Source organism: Macaca mulatta, chromosome X (assembly GCF_049350105.2).
Source record: "Macaca mulatta isolate MMU2019108-1 chromosome X, T2T-MMU8v2.0, whole genome shotgun sequence".
In the NCBI taxonomy this organism is placed as follows: Eukaryota; Metazoa; Chordata; class Mammalia; order Primates; family Cercopithecidae; genus Macaca; species Macaca mulatta.
The window spans coordinates 9,081,823-9,102,287 of record NC_133426.1 but is presented as its reverse complement, the minus strand read 5'-3'; the positions used below and the strand labels follow the sequence as shown (position 1 = coordinate 9,102,287).

Below are 20,465 nucleotides of genomic sequence, written 5' to 3'. Positions count from 1 at the left end.
CCTACGCGGCCACCTCAATCCCCAAACACCCCAACCTCGTCATCCCCAAACACCCAAACTAGAAAAGTTATTTTGAAGGCAAGAGAAATATAACCACCAGACTTATAGCCCCAAAGGGTGGCCCATCTGGGACTCCCTCCTTCCAGTGCCCCCTCACTGCACAGGGACGAACCTGGCCTCTCTCGGCCCACCTGTTTAGGAAACCAAACTCCTCACCTCCTCCCTCCCCTAAAGGCTTTGCAGCCGGTCCTGCAGGCCCTTCTTTTCCCGGTCAGCTCAGCACCACCTGCACCAGCTCTGCCCCCTGCAGTGGGGGTCACTCGCAGCCTCCCTACCTGACCAGATTGGAGAGTCTCCCGGGGAGAAACTATGCTCGATGCTCTGGACGACTCTGGAGCCGGCAGAGCGGCTGTCATGCGTGTGCTTATGAGAGGTGCACCAGGACTCCATTCGCCTTCCTTAAACTTCACATCTGAAGCCCAACATGGAAAACATCGCATATCTTCTCCACAAATACCTTGGAACGCAAGTGTTTCCCCAAACAGCCATGGGCCAACACAGTTCTTCCCCGATCTTCACAGGGAGTATATATCAGCCTGAGAGCCTCTCTGCTTTACCCCTCACTGACTCCACACCGGGAAGCTGAGGCGGACCTCGCAACAGAAGCCATTTATATGTGCAAAAGGACATTTGTTTGAAATACGCTGCACTAAAAATTGGGACACCGTGAACTACATTTTGAAAATAGAAAACCTACTCTACTTGGAACCTTCAGCAGAACAAGAGAGGCCCCTTGATCTTAACATCAGCGTCACCACCACCATGAAGAATGCATGGGAATGTGCTCACCGCCTCACCTAGCACTGTACAAAGAACACTACCCCATGAGAGGCCTTGACCAGCGGCACCATTCCTCCACTCTACCCCAAAAGGGCCTCCTCATAACTGGCCTCCCCCTCCCCATGCTGACAAGGTACTGCAGCAGCACAAAGGAAACCGATCCCCTGGCCACAGGCTGGACACCCATCGTATAACCAGATCCCAGGGGACAGGTGCACTGCATACTTCATGTGTGCGCTGAGCAGAGTCATCTACGCGTGTATGTATGTATGTGTCTACACATACATTTTGCATTAAAAACCCATAAAGTAAGGCTCCTACACATCCCCCAAGGCAGTTCCTCCACCTCTGGCACTATGAACATCTGGGGCTAAATCATTCTTGGTTGCAGGGGCTGTCCTGCACACTGTAGGATGTTTGGTAGCATCCTGGGCCTCTACCCACTAGATGCCAGGAGCACCACCCATTTCCCCAAAACGTGACAACCAAAAATGTCTCCAGACACTGCCAAATGTCCCCCAAGGAACACAACTGCCCTGGTTGAGAACCACTGCTGTAATCTACCAAAAGTTCCCAAGTCTGAGAGCAGCCTGCGATTATTTAAAGCATAAGCAGTCCTTGAAACCAGAACAATCTACTTTCCCAGATTATAATGAGTTACAATCAGAACTATCTTCTTTGGAAGGTCTTAAAAATGTAACAAAGGGTACATCACATTTTTTCCCTACATTCCATAAAAACGACCAAAATGTACACTCTTACAAGAGAATTCTGTGGAAGTCATTTTTCCACACACAAAAAAAGGTCAATATTTTACCGAGATGATTTTGAAGAGTCTAATAAAAATCAAAGTTGCTTTCTTTTGGGAGCTTTACACCAAAGGCCTGTAATTAAGGGAGGGAACTCCGGAGACAGCCCTATATTGTATCAAGCCCCATTACATCTTTTCCTTGGTTGACTGAGATTTTTGTAGGTTACATAAATATCATTTTTGAATGACTGTTTATTTTCATTCAGCTTGTGGACAAACAATAAAATGGACTGCTGGAAACAGAGGCTACATTAAAGCTCTTGTTTTATCCTTTTAACTATGACTCCAAGAAAGATTGCCCTGCTTTTGTCTGTCTGCCTCTTTCTCCCCACCCCCTACACCCCCAATTAAGGTAAAGCCGTGGTGCAGAATCACAGGAGTATTTCTGGGATCCCAGGCCCACACCTCCTTTTTAAAGCAGCCAAGATCAGAAATACAGGGACTCTGGAAATGAGAGCAGTGCTCCAGGCGGGCACCGAGTGACTGCTGTTGTGGTGTACCCCCTCTGCGCATTGTACCCTGCATTTCCAGAGCTGTCTGATCTGCCACCACCCTCCTGGGCTGAAGGCTGGGTGTCATGAAAGCATCCTTTACGCTGCTGTCAGGAGCTGAGCAGAAGGCGCCAGCGACTCAGTACTCTTTTCCTCCAGAGATCCTAAATCAGTGAACTGCTCTGAGCTACCAAGTCCAGACTCTGAACCATTCATGTCAGATCAGATCGTGACCCCCAGCCCTCCCATCCCCAAAGAAACAGCCATCAAGTGAAGGCATCGCAGAATTCTGCACAGCGAGAACAACTTTCTGTATAACGAAACTCCATTCCACAAAGAGGCCTGCCCGGGAAGGAAGGGAGGGAACAAGCGCCCTTTCTTTTGAGTCGTTAAACCTAAGAAAGTGAGTGGCTTTTACAACCGCTTGGGACGCACAGTCTTCTGCATCGGTTTGGAAGCTCTCATTCCACGGGTGGGAGGGGGCGTCGGCAGACTCTTTCTGGAAAGGGCCAGACAGTAAATACTTTAGCTTCAGTGAGCAGAAGGCAAAATCAAGTATATTATGTAGTGACATTTAATAAAAAGAGAAAATAAATCTCTCTGAAACTCTGACAAAAATCAAAATGTATGACAGTTGAAACTTTCATTTTATATCATTTTCATGTGTTATGACATAATCCTCTTTTGGTTTTTTCACCCTGGCCATTTAAAATGTCAAAGCCATTCCTAGCTGGATGGCCTCACTCAGGCTGAAGGTGGAGTCTGACCCAGGGCTGCTGTTTGCAGAACCTGCCGCTGAGGAGCACAGTGGATGTGGACCCCCACCTCCTGGCCACAGACCCAGCTGACCCACCTCCAGGCCTGGGGAGACTGGCTGGGGTCCAGGGAGCAACAGGCAAAGACAACAGAGAAAGGAGGGGCAATCCAGACTTTGCCCTTTGTGAGATGAAAAGGGCTTCCTTAGTGCAATGCACTTTCTTTGGAGGCTGTCTGCACTAAGAGACTGAACTCAAGGGCCAGTTGCCGTCTTCAAGTAAGCATGAGAAAAAGCATCATATTGTTCACATGAATTATAACGCTCACCACTTAAACTTTGCGCTTTACTTTTTATTCCACATTTTGCAAGATTTTAAATCAAGAAAGACTGCATTGCAGGTTCCTGACAATTCCTGTGTTGCACACAACATGAACGTGAATATCAAGAAAACACAAAAGGTCCCAGGTTTATCTCTTCTCAGCACATCACTAGAGAAACCCTTCTAATTCCAAAAACACGAAACCCCTACAAACTAAGCTTAATACATCTTAAAACATTTGAGAGTAAAACTGGATGCACCCATGTGTTAGGTATTGACATTAAGGAGACATGGGCATTTTGAGCAGATATTTGGTAAAGTACATTTTATTGGCAGTCGTCATGGTTTCGCATCAGTTCTCTCAATAACTGACCTGCATGTACAAATGCTGTACACATTTCAATTCCACACACTGTCTAACCACCGTGATGAAAATCCCTAGACGGTCTCAACTTTCACGTTTTAATAAGGTTTTGGTCACAAAAGTCTACTGAAAAAGGTGACATTTTTGCTGGTATACATGTAAGACGTAGCATTAGACCTTTAAATGGGCGGCTTAAAAGCTCTAAGTAGATGCAAAAAGAAACAAAAAAAGATAAAGCAAAAAATAAGGGCAATGAACTGAAGAGGTGAGTGAAAACGGGGTAGTGGGATAAGGATGGGAGCTGAGAACTCCGAGCAAACCTATTAATGGAGTTTTGACTTTGGACCATGTAAATGTTTTCTATATTTGAAAAATACTTAACTCAAAGAGAATAAAATATGCGTATCTTAAAATTCAATAAACATGAATAATTTAACTTATGTATCAAATTGGTAATACAAACATCAGAGAAAAATTAAGTAACTTTTGCATACTGTCTGTACACCCACAGTGAGATACATCCTAAGGACAAGAGAATTTCAAGGAATCTTGAACTTTATTTCATTGTTTTGGTAGCAGTGGTGGTGGCAGCATAAATGTAAACATTTCTGAAACCTTTTATTGTGTCTTATAGAAGAGAATGGATGTGTCAATATGTTGTTGCTGCAGGCAGCAGATTCTCACTACAGAAGCGTGATACTAGATGGCAAGAGGAAGGTGAGGAGGCATCCTGTGGAGCTGGGCTTGAGAGGGAGGGACAGTGTGAAAGCATACATAGAAACATCTATTTCCCTGGGGCTCTGCACCCCAGGAGCCCAGGAGCAATGATATCCCCATAGCAATGAGCACACTCAGTTCTCAGTTCCTGGTTTTTAAATATTAAGTATCATTCTCCAAGGCTCTTTGGCCAAAGGCTGATTCAAGGTGAGGGGCAGGGAATTTCCACTGGGAACCTGAAACCTCTTCCAGGCCCAGAAAGAAAGGACACAGATATGAGGCTGGGCGCTGCGGCTCACGCTCGTAATCCCAGCACTTTGGGAGGCCAAGACGGGTGGATCACTTGAGGTCAGGAGTTTGAGACCAGCCTGGCCAATGTGGTAAAACCCCGTCTCTACCAAAAATACAAAAATTAGCTGGGTGTGCTGGCATACATCTGTAGTCCCAGCTACTTGGGAGGCTGAGGCAGGAGAATCGCTTGAACCCAGGAGGTGGAGGGTGCAGTGAGTCAAGATCGCGCCATTGCACTCCAGCCTGGGTGACAGAGTGAGACCCTGTCTCAAAACAAAAACAAAAACAAAAACAAAAAAATGAAAGGACATACATAGATTAAAGGGCCTTATAGGAGCATAACAAAAGAACCCAGGCCCCATCCTGAAGGGGGCATGACAGAAGAACACAGTGCCCATCCTGAAGGGGTTCCCATTGAACAAATTTAGGGCAACACTGTGCATCTAAGAGAATAATGTAATGACAACAATGTATGACACATTTTTAAACATTAAGAATAAATGAGTCCATAGTGATTTTTAAAGGTCAAAACAGAAAGCTCTTCTTTAAGAATGCCAACTAATAAATGAAAAATAGAAGAATTAGAAATGCATCATTTTTTGACCAAAAATGTACTAGATCAGGATTCAGTTAAATAGTAATTATTTTTGGCTATCTGGTCTCTGTCCCAACTCAATTCTGCTGTTGTAGTGCAAAAGCAACTGTTAACAGACAACACATAAGTGAACAGACTTGGTGGAGTTTCCTTTTTTTTTTTTTTTTTTTTTTTTGAGACGGGGTCTTGCTCGGTCACCCAGGCTAGAGTGCAGTGGCACGATCTCGGCTCACTGCAAGTTCCACCTCCCAGGTTCATGCTACTCTCCTGCCTCAGCCTCCTGAGTAGCTGGGACTACAGGCACCTGCCACCACGCCCGGCTAATTTTTTGTACTTTTAGTAGAGATGAGGTTTCACTGTGTTAGCCAAGATGGTCTCAATCTCCTGACCTTCTGATCCGCCCGCCTCGGCCTCCTAAAGTGCTGGCATTACAGGCGTGAGCCACCGCGGCAAGCCATAGTTTGCCAAAGCTGGACTAATTAATTTATGGTAATCAATGGATACTAAAACCACCAAAGGAAAACCATCGTGAGGAACAGAATAATCATACCATCTCACTGTATCATAACACAGATTACTCATTGGTTACAGAGAGAACGGAGCTTCAACAGGGAGCCATCTGGTGGATACACCTTCATCAAGGATCGAGAATGAGATTCCGAGCTCCTGAGGGAATGCAATGGGAAGTATAATCATCAGCTGTGCAGCGTTCGTGCCAAAACTGTTCAACATCACTCTAATCACATTGGGAAACAGACAAATCCTCAAACTCCTATATCATAGAAGGTTGGGGGACTCCTCTAGAATACAGGAGACTAAAGAGACGTAAAATCAAACACAATATACTATCCATGAGTACAACTTGGAGCAAACAACTGGAGAAATTTACATGTGACAGCATACTTAATAAAAACATCATATGTTTAATTATGAGGTGTGACAACCCCAAGAATGTAAGTACCATGGTTTTGTAAGAGAATGTCCTATGTATCCATGGAGTGAAAGGAAGGAGAAGAGGAAAGTGAGGGGGGAAAGGGAGAAACCTCAGAGTAATAAGAGAAAAGGTACATTTGGGAAAAACGTTTAACGATCCATGAATCTATTCTTTCAGCTTTTCTGAGGGTTTGAATTTTTTTTTTTTTTTTCTTGAGACAGGCTCTCACCTTGTCACCCAGGATGGAGCGCAGTGGCACAATCAAGGCTTACAAGCCTTGAACTCTTGGGCTCAAACGATCCTCCCACCTCAGCCTCTCAAGTAGTAGGACTACAGATGTGCACCACCACACCTAATTTTTCATTTTTTTATTTTTTGCAGAGATGGGATTTTGCTATTTGTCCAGGCTGGTCTCGAACTCCTGGCTTCAAATGATCCTTCTGCCTCAGTCCCCCAAAGTGCTGGGATTATAGGCATGAGCCACCACACCCAGCCAGGGTTCAAAATTTTTCAAACTATAAAAATGGGGTGATCAGCCTGGCCAACATGGCAAAACCGCGTCTCTACTAAAAATACAAAAATTAGCCTGGCGTGGTGGCAGGCACCTGTAATCCCAGCTACTAAGGAGGCTGAGGCAGGAGAATCGATTGAACCCGGGAAGCAGAGGTTGCAGTGAGCTGACATCCTGCCACTGCACTGCAGCCTCGGCCAAGAGGGCGAGACTCCATCTCAAAAAAATAAAAAAAAATTAAGGGGAAAATAACTACATAAACCTTGGATTTAACTAAGTTATTCCACTGCCTCACACCAGTCCCACTTTGCTACTACTTGCCTTCAACAAAATACACAATTAAGTCAGTTTCTGTATTGAAATAAATATTGAGGCCAGTTACAGTGGCTCACGCCTGTAATCCCAGCACTTTGGGAGGTCAAGGCAGGCGGATCACCTGAGGTCAGGAGTTTGAGACCAGCCTGACCAACATGGAGAAACCCTGTCTCTACAAAAACATGGAGAAACCCTATCTCTACAAAAAATTACAAAAAAATTAGCTGGGGGTGGTGGTGCATGCCTGTAATCCCAGCTACTCGGGAGGCTGAGGCAGGAGAATCGCTTGAACTCGGGAGGCAGAGGTTGCAGCGAGCAGAGATCGCACCATTGTACTCCAGCCTGGGCGACAAGAGCGAAACTCCGTCTCAAAAAAATAAAAATAAATAAATATTGAGTAAAATATTAAAATAAGCAAAATAAATACTGAAATAAATGTTTAATGTCGTTTAAGAAAAAAAGAAAATGCTACTCGCTTTGCATTTGTGCCATGCTGTCTAGTTAACAGCACACTTTTGCATGTCTGTCTGGAGTCTCCCAGCCACGTACGTGCTGGGCAGGCATGAGGATCCCTCACCTCTGCACACTCGGGCGGGCCTGGCATTCTCCAGGGAACCCTGCACGCATCAAGCTGAAAACAGCCAGAATCTCCAGTGCAGCCCGCTTTCCAGACACCATGGGGTCCCCGGCTCTTCGACTAGACACCTCACCAGAGTTTCACAGACCCCATGGGATAGTAATGCCTGTATTTCTCCTGATCTTGACTTGAGCAAACACATAATAATTAGTAGGAGCTTGGAATACTTTTAATTAATTCACAACAGCATTTATACACATTTCTTGGGATGCTGGGTGAAAGTATCTGTTGGAGTAATTTGCCCCAACTCCTTGCAAAACTCCCCCTGCCAGACCCTACCAGGATCTAAGTGGGGGCAGGGGTGGGGAGGGCAGGGAGATCTGTGATTGTTTTTTGTTTTCTTAAGAATAGCAGATAATCCTTTTAAAACATAATGAGTTTAAGCCTCAGTGACATCTGCAGAGAATGTTCTGTGTTCGGCCACTGTCTCTCAAGGGTGGTGGCCTGCTCCGTATGTGGAGAGTAATCCTTCACCCCTGTGTCTTGGCTGTGTTAAGGGGCAAGGGTACATTGGTGTCATTTTTGATACTGGAATTTTTGATTTGTGTCGAATTTTCTGTCACCTGTCCCGATACTTGGCACAAAGAAGACTTTAGAGAAGCTCAATCAAATCGGCAATTTAAAAACAATTGTCAACAGAGAGTCCCATACATGGTTTGGACAACATCCCTTATACCCAACACAGGAGAGCCATCAAGGGGCAGGAGCGGTCACCTGCATACCCCCAAGACAAAGGGCCACACTCTCACAGCTCTGCCTCCTCTTTCTCCTGGCCTCTCACAGGTGGGCTGGGATGCCCCACTCAGTTTGTGAGCCAGCAAGAGGGAGGAGGGGGGAGGAGGGAGAAGGAGGGGCGGGGGAAGGAGCCAAGTCTCTTCGAATCAGGAAAATACCCATCTGATTTCAAAGTCACCCGGCCTTCCTGCTACTCTGAAAAGTGAGACACACGCAGAGCTTGGACATGGCCAACTCAGGCCGACCTCCCCACAGAGATTCCTGGCCGGCTGATTTCCCGTTCCTTCCCCTCGACAACAGACTTACCCACAACACACTCACATGCACACCCAGAAGAGCCACAAAATCAAATCCAGGGAGGCACTGAGGGTGATCGGCAGGCACAGGCGGCCAGAATCCGCGCACATGGATTCGCATCCCATGCCCCCACTTTCTATGCCTCTGCTGCCATGGGAAGCCCACCGTGCGTCTCAAGCTGTTCTCTCCTTGTTGGTCCGGAGGGATGGTAACGCCCACCCTTCCTCGCTCACAGGGATGAGTCCAGGGCAGGTGACATGAAGGTGTTTTGAAAACACACAGAGCAAACACAAACGTTCGGTATGGTGACACGTGGCAGGGGACAGGCCACGGGCTGGCACTCACTCCCACTGCGAGGCAATTCTTCCCTCTCTGCAGCACCCAGGGATCGAATGACTGAGCTGTCATGTGACAAGTGACAGCTTCTCCATACACTGCAGCGTCCGGGGAAATCGCACTCATTGCAATTCGGGGCTCTTGTGAACAACAAAAAATATACAGTCGTGGAGAATACAGTCTGGTGCAGCGGATGCTTATGTTTTAACCACCTCTTGTGAGCCCTACCTAACAGGGTCCCAGTTTCCCTCTGGGCAGTTTCCTTTCCCATTCTGCCTTACAAATAGCACTGAGAGAAGTTACCATGCTGCGAATGCAACGCTGCCCGCTCCTGCTCCAGTCTCTTCCAAGCGCGAGGAGGGGCCAAGGCAGCGTGTTCACAAGCTCAGATCATGACGAAAATTTCCAAAGACAAGACACACTACCCACAGTTAACATGGTGGCCCCTCCTCCTTCAACTCTGATGCCCCCATTCTAAAAGAAAATGCTGGGGAAGTGGAGCTACCGAAATGCTGTGGTTACATCTATCTATACGGTCCAGGAGTATCCAAGACAGCTGTGTTGCTGCCGGCGGTAATGGTGTTGGAATGGCTTCCAGGAGCAATTCATTTGGAAATAAATCATCCAGTGTCAGGACAGGGTGAGTGGGGCCAGACAAGCACAGCATGATAGGGGCAGCCTGAGGGTAGGAGAAGCACAGTTGGAAAGGATCAAAGCCAGAAGCCAGTCCGTGGAAAATTCTTCCGTAGAATTTTTATCACTTATCAAGTCATTTATCAATTTTTATCATCCATCAAATGCAATTACAGGCAAGTTTCCAAAATTTAACTAGGCAAAAGTTCATACTACCAGTCACCACTTGTAAATCGCTACAACAATGGCAATGACAAAACTGGACCCTAAACTCTCTTGCTGCTTCCTTACCTGAAAATGCTACTGCAAAACCACAGCAGAGGAAGAGACAGTTTATGAATATACAGATTTTTGTTAAAAAAAAAAAAAAAAAAAACAAGAAAAGAAAAGAAAGAAAGAAAAAAGAAAAAGATATGGAGGTGGATCAGGCAATTAATTCACATTTTCCCAGACCATGAAGTTTGTGATGGTTGTCAACTTGAAGAAAATTAGTAAGTAGTGACTCCAGGCCCCTTGAATCCTAGCGAGGGTCATTCCTGGTGGGAATACTGCCAAGTGAGGGGTGACCAAAAGGCTGCATGGCTTGTCCCCTGGTCCAACCTGGAGGTGGGCACATGGACCCCAACTCAACCAATTAGCTTACTATGCCTATGCACACACACTCACTTTCACACATACTTTGAATCTTGAACTACCAACACTAGAACAGAAATGTGTCTTAACTATCTTCTGCAGCTGTGACGGTGTCCAGGCCACCAGGGGCAGTCGTTCCTGCCATAGCGAATGTTGCTGCGTTCCCTGTTTTTTGTTTCTCATCTCTGCAAAGCTTCCTTGGTTCCTGCTGCTCCTGCATGACAGCCGCCCTGCCCTCCATCAGTTCCCACGGGCTCCAACAACTCTAATAAACCCTGTGAGCTTCAGTTAGCCAGAACCCATTTCTGCTGTTTGTTGTTGGCTAAATCCAATCTAACCATCCAGTGTTTCCATGTGCAAGGCATATACTTTTTTTTGGTTTTTTTTTTTTTTTTGGTCACTGGAGAAACAGAGCTGAGCTGGTCAACTCTAGCCCTGGTAGCATGAAGCCCAACATACTGGCTTTCCCACATTACGTACCTCACATTCGATGAGTAAGAAATTCATGAACAAAAGGATTATATACCATATGGCTTTATGATCATGTGTGTCTACAATATTAAATTAGTACAATTAATTATAGTTAAATTCTGCCAAGCAACATTTTTGTGTTTTTGTATGGTTTGGTTATGTTTTTATATTGTCTGATTTGCAGGCTCCTTCTTTCCCCTGGTGAGTGAAATCTCTCTTTGTTCACTACTTAACACCTCATAACAAAAAGTGAATTCTGACTTTTGTTTTCAATTAGAAAGCAGAGGTTGAGTTAGAAACTGGGGTAATATGAATACGGCATTCTTCTCTGATTATTGACAGAAAAAGCATTTTACAACCTTTAAAAGACAATAAAAGAGGATTTCACAAACAATATAGGATGCTGGACCAACTAACAGTAACATTTCCTGGGGCTTGTCACTAAATTGGACATTTTTCCAAAGAACATCCAAAGCACTAGTGAATACATAAGCATCTTATTTAAAACTATAGGAAAATATAATCCTGACCTAACCACTGAATTTAGACTTGTTTGTGATGGAAGACTCAGCCTTTTGTTAACTGTTCATATAAAACATTTTGCTCTTCCTAAGTCAGCACATATTTGAAGGAAAGACCAACAATTGCCTTTGGCATCACTTCCCTCGGCTGCCCCAGCTCCGTGCTAACAAGCGCAGTTTAATTTAACTTCCCTTGTGAAATGGTTCACTTTATAAAGAGAAAAACAGGGCAGGAAGACTTCATCTCCAATGGAAGGGCCACCGCCAGAGGTGGGCCTTTCCGGTTCACAATTTCTCTCTGGCTTGCCTTCCCCCTCGCCAGCTCACGGGGTTGGCCTCAAACAAATTTCAACACAGTTGAGGGGCATCAGAACACCTGTCTGGCTCTGGCCACATCCTCTGCAATAACCAGGCTCTGCATGCCTTGCTGCTGTGAGTCAGTTGCCACCTAGTGTATAACCTTTGTTAACTTGCACCCCATGCCTGCATCTTTGTCTTGGTAACCCACCTAGTACACTAGACCCTCTAGAACCTGAATCTTGGCTAGTGCATAAGTGTTCAGTGCTACCTCTGACAATGGGCAAGTGATGACGATGATGATGATTAGTTACTATTATCTCTGTCCCCACTGCGGATAGGGCCCACAACTTCATTTTAAACTGTAACACTTCTTGTGCCAAATTCTTCCTGCATGACAACTACCACCTACTGTGTACATACAGGTTATTCTGCACCTATTCTGGATATTCTGTTCTGCCTGCAACTATGAATGTCTTTTAAGACCCCATCTAGAGCCAAGTATGTTCTGTGGCACATTCCTGAGTCACTGGGTTAGTCTAGTTCCAAGTCTCAGCTGTACTGTCTAGTAGGGTTTGCATTTGGTGGGACATGCCCTGCCCACAACTTGATAATGAAGGGGTTGGAGGGGGAAGACGTAATAACCCAGTCTTCACCTGTTTGAGCTATGTGCCAGGCTCTGTGCCAGGTGCAGGACTACAAAGACCAGGATGGCGTGGGCCTGCCCATGACACAAAGAACAGTTTGGTGAGGAGACAGATATCTCAAAAGACTATCACAAAACAACCTAGAAGTGCTATAAAAAATATTCTCAGCATTTTACAGAACACTGATGAGTAGTACAAAGCCATCTGGGTGGGAAATGGGGCTGCCTGAGGAAGGTGATATCTGAGCCATGCCAAAGAATAAGTAGACCTTAGCCGTGAGGAGAAAAGGGGAGTAGGATCCATCACAGAATACCCCACACATTTATAACAGAAACTAAACTTTACCAAGTGCCCCTGCACCAAGATTTTGCCTATGTAATCTCATTGACCTCACACAACAACTTTATGGAGGAGATACGGTCAACTTCATTCTTCCGATTAGGAAACCAAGCAGGAAAAGGTTAACTTGACAAGGTGCCACAGCTGTGCAAAATGGTGGTGACACAATGCACCCTAATCTGAGTAACTCTCAGACCAACACAATTTCTATTGTACCTACGACCTTCATGGAACCACACTCTTGTGATAAGGGTCACAAGAAGCTCTTTGTGCATTTAATCAAGTATGCAATGTGCCTAGATGTTCCTTGTCATCCCCAAACACAATGTATCCTTTTCCTCATTTTGGCCACCAAAAGATTCACAAAGGGAACAGAAATCAAGACTGTCATCCCCTCCTCTCAATATCTCCCATCAGAGTAACCCTAACTCACCGCTTCTCAACCGTACTGTTATCTGAGCGCCACATTCCCAGCAGCTTTTGCTGGCAAGGACAGCTAAGCCCTCCATCTGCTGCACTGCCTGAGGCCTTATCTTGTCCTGAGAGGAGGGGCCCCAGCGGGCTTCTCCCCAGCAGGTGCACATGCACTCTGGCACCCTGGCACTGGGTCGTGCAACCTTTCCCCAGCTGCCTTTCCCTACCAAAGGCAAAGCATGCGGACTTCAGGCTCATCAGAGAACGGAAACACCCTCTGGGGCTCTGGACACAAGGCACCCTCAAACAAACATCACCCAAGAAACTGATACCGAAAACAGAGCTGGAACCTCCCCCTCACCCTTCGGTACAAGAAAAGCATTGAGCAAGAGATAGGATAGCAGTTTTACAAGCGAGGAAGTATGAGGCTAATCTGTTCACAAACAAAGCACCAAAGAGAAGATATCTGAAGGACATACAGTCTAAAGTTTCAGCAGAGGATGGGAGGCTGGACACGTCCTAATATTTCAACAGATGTGTCTTAGTTTAAGGATAGCACACATAAAAACTTTCCTTTTACCAAGTTTATCTTTGGTAAACTAATTTCCCAGTCGATGCCCTTGGAGAAATCTGTGTTAACTATGTCATAGCTCCCAATAATAAAGGACACCTGGGCAAACATGGCCCATGATATCCAAGGGAAATCTGAACCGCTTTTCTGCTATTGAGCAACATAAACCAGGCTGAAATTATTAAAATGGAGAGCAGCACGGTTACTACTAAGACCTGGGCTTTTGAAGACGGTGGAAAAAACCCAGACATTAAACCTAATGTCCAGTCCCATAATTGCTATTTTAACATTAATGGAACCTCCAGACATCAAGCACAGTGCAAACGTCCCAAGCAGTGAGCATTTCATAATGCTCACTGGAGTTGGCGCCCCCACCAGGCCCTCAACGCCAATGACCTGATCTCAGATGCACGCTGGTGCAGTTTGAGTCTGGTCACAGTCATAGAGCATCATGTTACTTCCAAAGCTTTCAACTCTGAAATTCTCGTTTTGGTCCTCACTTCCCGCCACACCATTCCCCCTGCCTCGAGTGGCCTCACAAACCAGATCTGGCTCTCACCAAGGCCCCAGCCCACAACTCACTGCAGGCCACCCCTGCCTTCCCACCCAAACTAGGTCCTCAGGGCTATCAAGCCTAGGGTTGTCCTGTCCAACACAGCAGCCACTAGCCACACATGGCTATGTAAACTTAAATCAATGAGAAGCAAACATATGCCAATGCTCATATAGCAGCATTATCCACAACAGCCAAAAGGTGAAAGCCACCCACGTGTCCTCTGACAGATGAATGGATAAACAGAGTGTAGTCCATCCATACACTGGAATATTATACAGCTTTAAAAAGGAAGGAAATTCTGACGCATGCTATGACATGGACGAAAATTGAGGACGCTGTGCCAAGCCAGACACAAAAGGACAAATACCGTATGATCCCACATATAAGAGGTCCCTAGAGTGTCAAAATCATAGAGACAGAAAGTAGAACGGTGGTTGCTGGGGCTGTGGGGAGGGGAGAACAGGGAGTTTGTGTTTAATGGGGCAGTTTTCTGTTTGGTATGATGAAAAACTTCTGCAGATGGATCGTGGTGAGGATTGCACAATGTTATGAATATTTAATGCCATTGAACAGTGTACTTGGAAATGGTTATGATGGCAAATTCTGTTATATGTATTTTACCACAATAAAAAAAACTTGGGGTAGGGGGTAGAGAGAGGAAATCTATCTGTAAGAGCAAATTTTTCAATATGCCCAAACAAGAATATTAGGGCCTTTTAATTGCTCTTGTAGATCATGTAGATCACTCAAGACCACAGATGGCTCAAAGGTAAAAATCAAGATCCCTTTGGATCCCTCCCTGCCCAACGCATTGTGCTTTGCTCACAGTAAAAGCACTCAATGATACTGGCTACATGGCAACAAGTACCAAATGATCACATGAGAGGTCTTTGGTAATTCTGAAAGGAAATTAGTGGATTGACCTTACAGTAATTGCTTCAAGGCTTAAAAAGAAGGATTGGTAACTTAACGGCCTCAAAATCTTTCTCGGCACATTCAAAATAAGAGAAAGCCTTTTGTAAATGCTTTGCACTTCTTGTCTCACCACTGGAAGAGGGATTAAAGCCACCGCCTTGGTGCAAGAGGAGAAAATGTCTCTATGATAAAAGTCAAATTAGCAGTATTTGACCTCCGGGTAATTTCACTCTGCAGCCCGGTTCCCCTTCTGCTGAGGTTAAATGCACAACAGTGGCCAGGAGACAGCCCATTTTAAGAGTAACATGTGTCTAGTCTTATCAGAATTAGCTCTGTTTTGATTTTATAGCTAAGTCAATGAGGCACTTGGATTCTGTGGAAATTACCTCATAATTATTACCTGTGCACAACAAATGTAACTTATTTAACTTTACAGGGCATTGCCAATAAGACATGAATACTACATGATAAAAGTGCTCAATTGTGGCCAGGCACAGTGGCTCACTCCTGTAATCCCAGCACTTTGGGAGGCCAAGGCAGGTAGATCATGAGGTCAAGAGATCGAGACCATCCTGGCCTACATGGTATAACCTCGTCTCTACTAAAAAATACATAAATTAGCTGGGCATGGTGGCGTGCACCTGTAGTCCCAGCTACTCAGGAGGCTGAGGCAAGAGAATCGCTTGAACCCGGGAAGGGGAGGTTGCAGTGAGCCGAGATCGTGCCACTGCACTCCAGCCTGGTGACAGAGCAAGACTCCATCTTAAAAAAAAAAAAAAAAAAAAAAAAATCCTGAATTCTGATGCTAGGGCAAACAAGAATTATCCAAGACACTTAAAATTGGATAGCTTTTTGTAATGGCCCAATAATAACGACTGTAATGCAGCAGCTTGTAAGGTGCTTTAAAAAACAGAAAGGATATGTACTGAGGTTATCACAGAAGACTGCCTATGCCTGTTCACTTCAAATGGCCAGAGTTCGTTTGAAACACAGCACAACTGTGTGCTTCTAGTATTAAAATTCATGTGCTGCAGCCCACATTAGTGGATTCAGGCTGATCGATTTCAAACCATTCTGATGGCAAAGGGTGAATCATTCGAAAATGTCTTGGGAATATGATATAGGACGCAAAATGCTCATTCCCCACCTCTAGTTTCACCAATTCCTCATACCAGCACTATCTATTGAAGGATGTCACTCTGATCCTCGTATGCCCACTAATCCCATTTTTAAAACTCACGCTACACACTCTTTTCAGAGTAATCAAGTAGAGAGGTAGTCCTACATACTCAACTTTAAAGACTAGGATGTTTATACCCAGACAAGTGAAATATAAGGGCATTGTCCTTTAACATTAATTTTAACAAGACATCAGAGCCAGATTCGATCATTTGGATATAATTAAAGAGTGCAAGGTTATTTTCACAAAACCAGAAAGACTTCTCTGATAGAGTTCATCATCGCATCTTTAGAAGTTTGTGCTGACTCTCACATAAGGGGGGCTGCGTGTTCACAAACACACCCGAAGACTTTCACGATCAGGTATGCAGGGGAGACCTCAGGCCAGTGTGCACAGAAGGTAGAATTCGGACACATTTCCAGTTAAAACTCTGGAGGCAAACGTTTATTCCACTGCACACTCGCAAGCCTGGCTGCAAGCCACACACACTCTTCACCTCCATTTCCTTCCCTCTATAAACAGAACCACATCTGTGCACAATGATTTCGTTTCCTTACAGAGGACTGGAAGCTTCCTCCCTGTCTCTCAAATAATGACAAAAATAACATTACTCAGGCATGCACAGCAGGCAAAGCTTTCTTGACAATTAGGATTTCAGAGCTTCTTTTACAGGAAAAGGGAGTAAGAATTCAAGTGGGATGGCTTCTGGAAGCCTGGGTCTGCATAGATCCCAAGCTGTGAAAAGACAGAAGCCCATGTGTCTGGCCTCTTTTTTTTTATTTTAAAAGAGTAATATAAAAAGAATAATAAAAGTACTTACTGTTGACCGGATGCTCACCAAGCTCTGTTCTAAGCACTTTAACATGAACCAGCTTTTAAAATAATTCCACTTACACAAGCTACCTCAAGTTGTGAAATTCAAAGAAGCAGGGAGTGGAATAGTGGTTGCCGGGAGCTGGAGGGAGGAGAAACAGGGAGGAGTTGCTCAGAGGGTACATTGTTTCCATCCTGCAAATGAAAAGAGTCCTGGAGATGCTGGACAACTGCAGCTGACAATGCCTACACTCAGAGAGGGGGGAAGACAGGAGATCGCATGTGGGATTTTTTTTAACCAGAATTTGTAAAATACTCTAACAATATCCTATTAAGGGAGGTACCAACACCCGTCCCCAGTAAACACTGGCAGCCAAGAATCACACCAAGGGACTGACAGTTACCCCCAATCCTGAGTCCACTTTAGTGAAAATGGAGAAAAGGAAAATACTCAACACTGTATTTTTTTTATTAATTAGGGTATTAAGTACTGCTGAATTAGGCACTTCAATGGGTATCTGGTATGTGAATCTATAAACCTTTTTTTTTAAAAAAGTCCACAATAGCTAAGAATGGGTGCATCTTATATGTAAGTCACACTGAAATACGATGAGCACGAAAACAAATGTACACAGAAAGCACATAAAGAACCCTATATGAATAATAGGTGGCCACTAAATAACAACCGAATGTCAGTAAGTAAAAAATCACACTTAAATGATGAAAGAAATTCAGATGACAGAGGCCTCACAAACCCAGTTTTCTGAAAACCTTATTTATACTCATTAGGATGCCTGCACAGATGTTGCTGTTGATATGAAACAGACATTGTAGTCACAGTGAAAGGGAGAAAAATGGCTGTCCACCATTTTTCACCTCTGCATCTCTTCTCTGGCTAGTCTTTAGTGGGATCAGACAGCAAAGCAGGAAAAGACAATTTGACAAAACACTGACCCAGCCTGCAGGCTCCTGGGCAACCCTTCTCTTCGCCTGCCTCCCTCCCTTGCTCCCGCATGATTCTGGGCTCCTCCCTCTGAGCTCAGCATTGCCCAAGCACTGGGCACGGCAAGCCAGTGCTTCACTGTCACTGCCCCTACCAGCTCCTGAGCTCCTGGAGCAAGGTCTCTCCAGGGTACAAGCATCCCTGGCTCTGCAGAGCCTTCATAGCACCTACGGGAGCCCAATTTAACCACAGCCCAAGTCAGTCCACCAGTTGCTTCCCCTTTCGAAGGAGCCCGGAGCAGCACACCCAGCAGAGGCAGTGTCCTGGTCTCCAGTTCTCGTAACTTGATCATGCCGGCCTGGTAAGCTAGCATCCCTGACCTCCACATTTTCAAAACACTGCACAAATACCCACCATCACTGTGCCTTTCTTTACTTGGGGTCTGCTGTCTGCAATAGGTCCTTCTTTGCCTTGGAAATTGTCTTGCCTTCACTTCTCCCCAAAGCAGCAGCTGGGAATGTCTCAGGAGCATTTGAAAACTGCATTTAAGTTTCTCTTTCATGGAGGGTTTTCACTCAGAAGTAAACCAAAACTTTCCCAAAGGTCAAATATTTTCCTAAGTTATCTCCCTAACATCAGAACACTTCTTTGAACTGTAGCATTATGTTTATGGAATTTTGTGTAGACACAGGTAAGGACTAGAAGAAACGTTTTGAAAAAGTGGGGAGGGGGAGGAAGGAAGAGAATGTATGATGAAATTGGAAAGTAGAGAAAACCAGGCCGAAGGGCGAGGAAAGCAAGCATTCACACACATCTTCAACATATAGTTGTGCTAGGAGTTCGCGCTCTAGTCTATGGGCTGAATTATGGGCTGTTCACACCTGATGCTGCTTTCAACTCCCTTCCTTTTACTCTTACCCTCACAGTTTTTGTTAATAACAACTTTACTGAGACACAATTCACATACCATGAAATTCACTCTTTCAAAATGTACAATTCAGTGGTTTTTAATATATTCGGAGTTGTGCAACTGCTGTCTAATTCCAGAACATTTTCATCACTTCCAGAAGAAACTCTGTGCTGGCTGGCAGTCACCCCACACTGCCCGTCCCCAGCCCTGGCAAGCAGGAGCCCACTTTCTGCCTCTATGGGTTTTCCTGTTGTGGACATTAGTCATGTTACATCCCCACTCCCAACTCATATGCTGAAGCCCTAAGCCCCAGGACCTCAGAATGTGACTGTTCATTTGGAGTTAGGGCCATTCAAGAGGTCATTAAGGTAAAACGAGGTCATTAGGATGGGCCCTGATCCAACAGGACTAGAGATGAGGACACAGACACACAGAGGGATGACCTCGTTAGGACCCAGGGAGAAGACGGTGTCTACAAGCCCAGGAGAGAGGCCTAGGGAGGAACCAACCCTGTCGACCCCTCAATCTGGGACTTAGAACCTCCAGGACTGTGGGAGAATTACTGGCTGCTGTTTAAGCCACCTGGCACGTGGTGCTGCGTTAGGGCAGCCCAGGAGACTAAGGCAAGCCCGCGGGCTCAGTGCCAGGACCGTGGGAGGCGTGGGAATGCTGAGCAAAAGGATTCCCTCTTCAATTCCTGGAGAGAGAGGAGAAGGAGTGAGGCTCATGGGCTTGCCCCCTAACCGCTGAGTCCCAACCCTTTGTCCCTTATTAAAAGTGTTTAATGAGTTTGGATAGAATTCCTCTAGGGTAAAAATGCTTCACCCCCAATGTTAAGATACAGAATTGTAATTTTACCCTCCTTCAACCCTCCCTTACAAATCCATTAACGCTCAGATGTCCAGGGTGGGACAGAAATCCATTAACTGACATAAAAGAAATGCAGCCTTCGCTTCCTGGGGCAGGGCCTCCCAGTGCAGGCTTGGACAGAGATCCACATACAGACTGAATGTCCACCCAAAGCTCCAGAAGCATGTGCGCAGCTCAGGGGGCTACCGCACGAACCTTTCAGCATGGCCAGGGATCTACTTCTCCTCTCCTCCCACTCCACAGACAGCACTTATTTTAAAAGACAGGGTGTGAGAGCTCTCACCCCGGCGCAGTGGCTCACACCTGTAATCCCAACACCTTGGGAGGCCAAGGGGGGTGTGGATCATTTAAGGTCAGGAGTTCGAGACCAGCCTGGCCAACGTGGTGAAACCCCGTCTCTACTAAAAATACAAAAATTAGCTGGGCCGTAGTGGTGCGCACCTGTAATCCCAGCTACTCGGGGGACTGAGGCAGGAGAATCACTTGAACCCGGGAGGTGGAGGTTGCGGTGAGCTGAGATAGCACCACTGCGCTCCAGTCTGGGCGACAGAGTGAGACCATGTCTCAAAAAGAAGAAAATAAGAGAGAGGCTCTCATTATTTTGCCCAGGTTGATCTCGAACTCCTGGACTCAAGGGATCCTCCCACCTCGGCCTCCCACAGTGCTGGTATTACAGACATGGGCCACAGCACCCAGCAGAGATCTACTCTTCTTAAATAAGTGGAGATGCTTATTATTTTGTGTCTTTTTTGTTGTTGTCGTTCTTTATTTTCTCTCAATTATTCTGAATGTACAAAATATT

The 20,465-nt window shown here is 45.4% G+C and overlaps 1 protein-coding gene across 5 annotated transcripts in view; it reads right to left on the bottom strand.

Annotated features, from left to right (window-relative positions):
* TBL1X (transducin beta like 1 X-linked) overlaps window positions 1–20,465 on the bottom strand; it is a 255,616-nt gene that overhangs the window by 169,436 nt on the left and 65,715 nt on the right. For 3 of the 5 annotated variants that reach the window (XM_077988392.1, XM_028842124.2, XM_028842125.2), the window contains exon 1: window positions 16,948–17,067. The exons of the other annotated variants lie outside the window; for them this stretch is intronic. The gene's annotated coding sequence lies outside the window, so the exon portion shown is untranslated. Of the gene's footprint in view, window positions 1–16,947; window positions 17,068–20,465 lie in introns of those variants that run through there. 5 annotated transcript variants of the gene reach the window in all.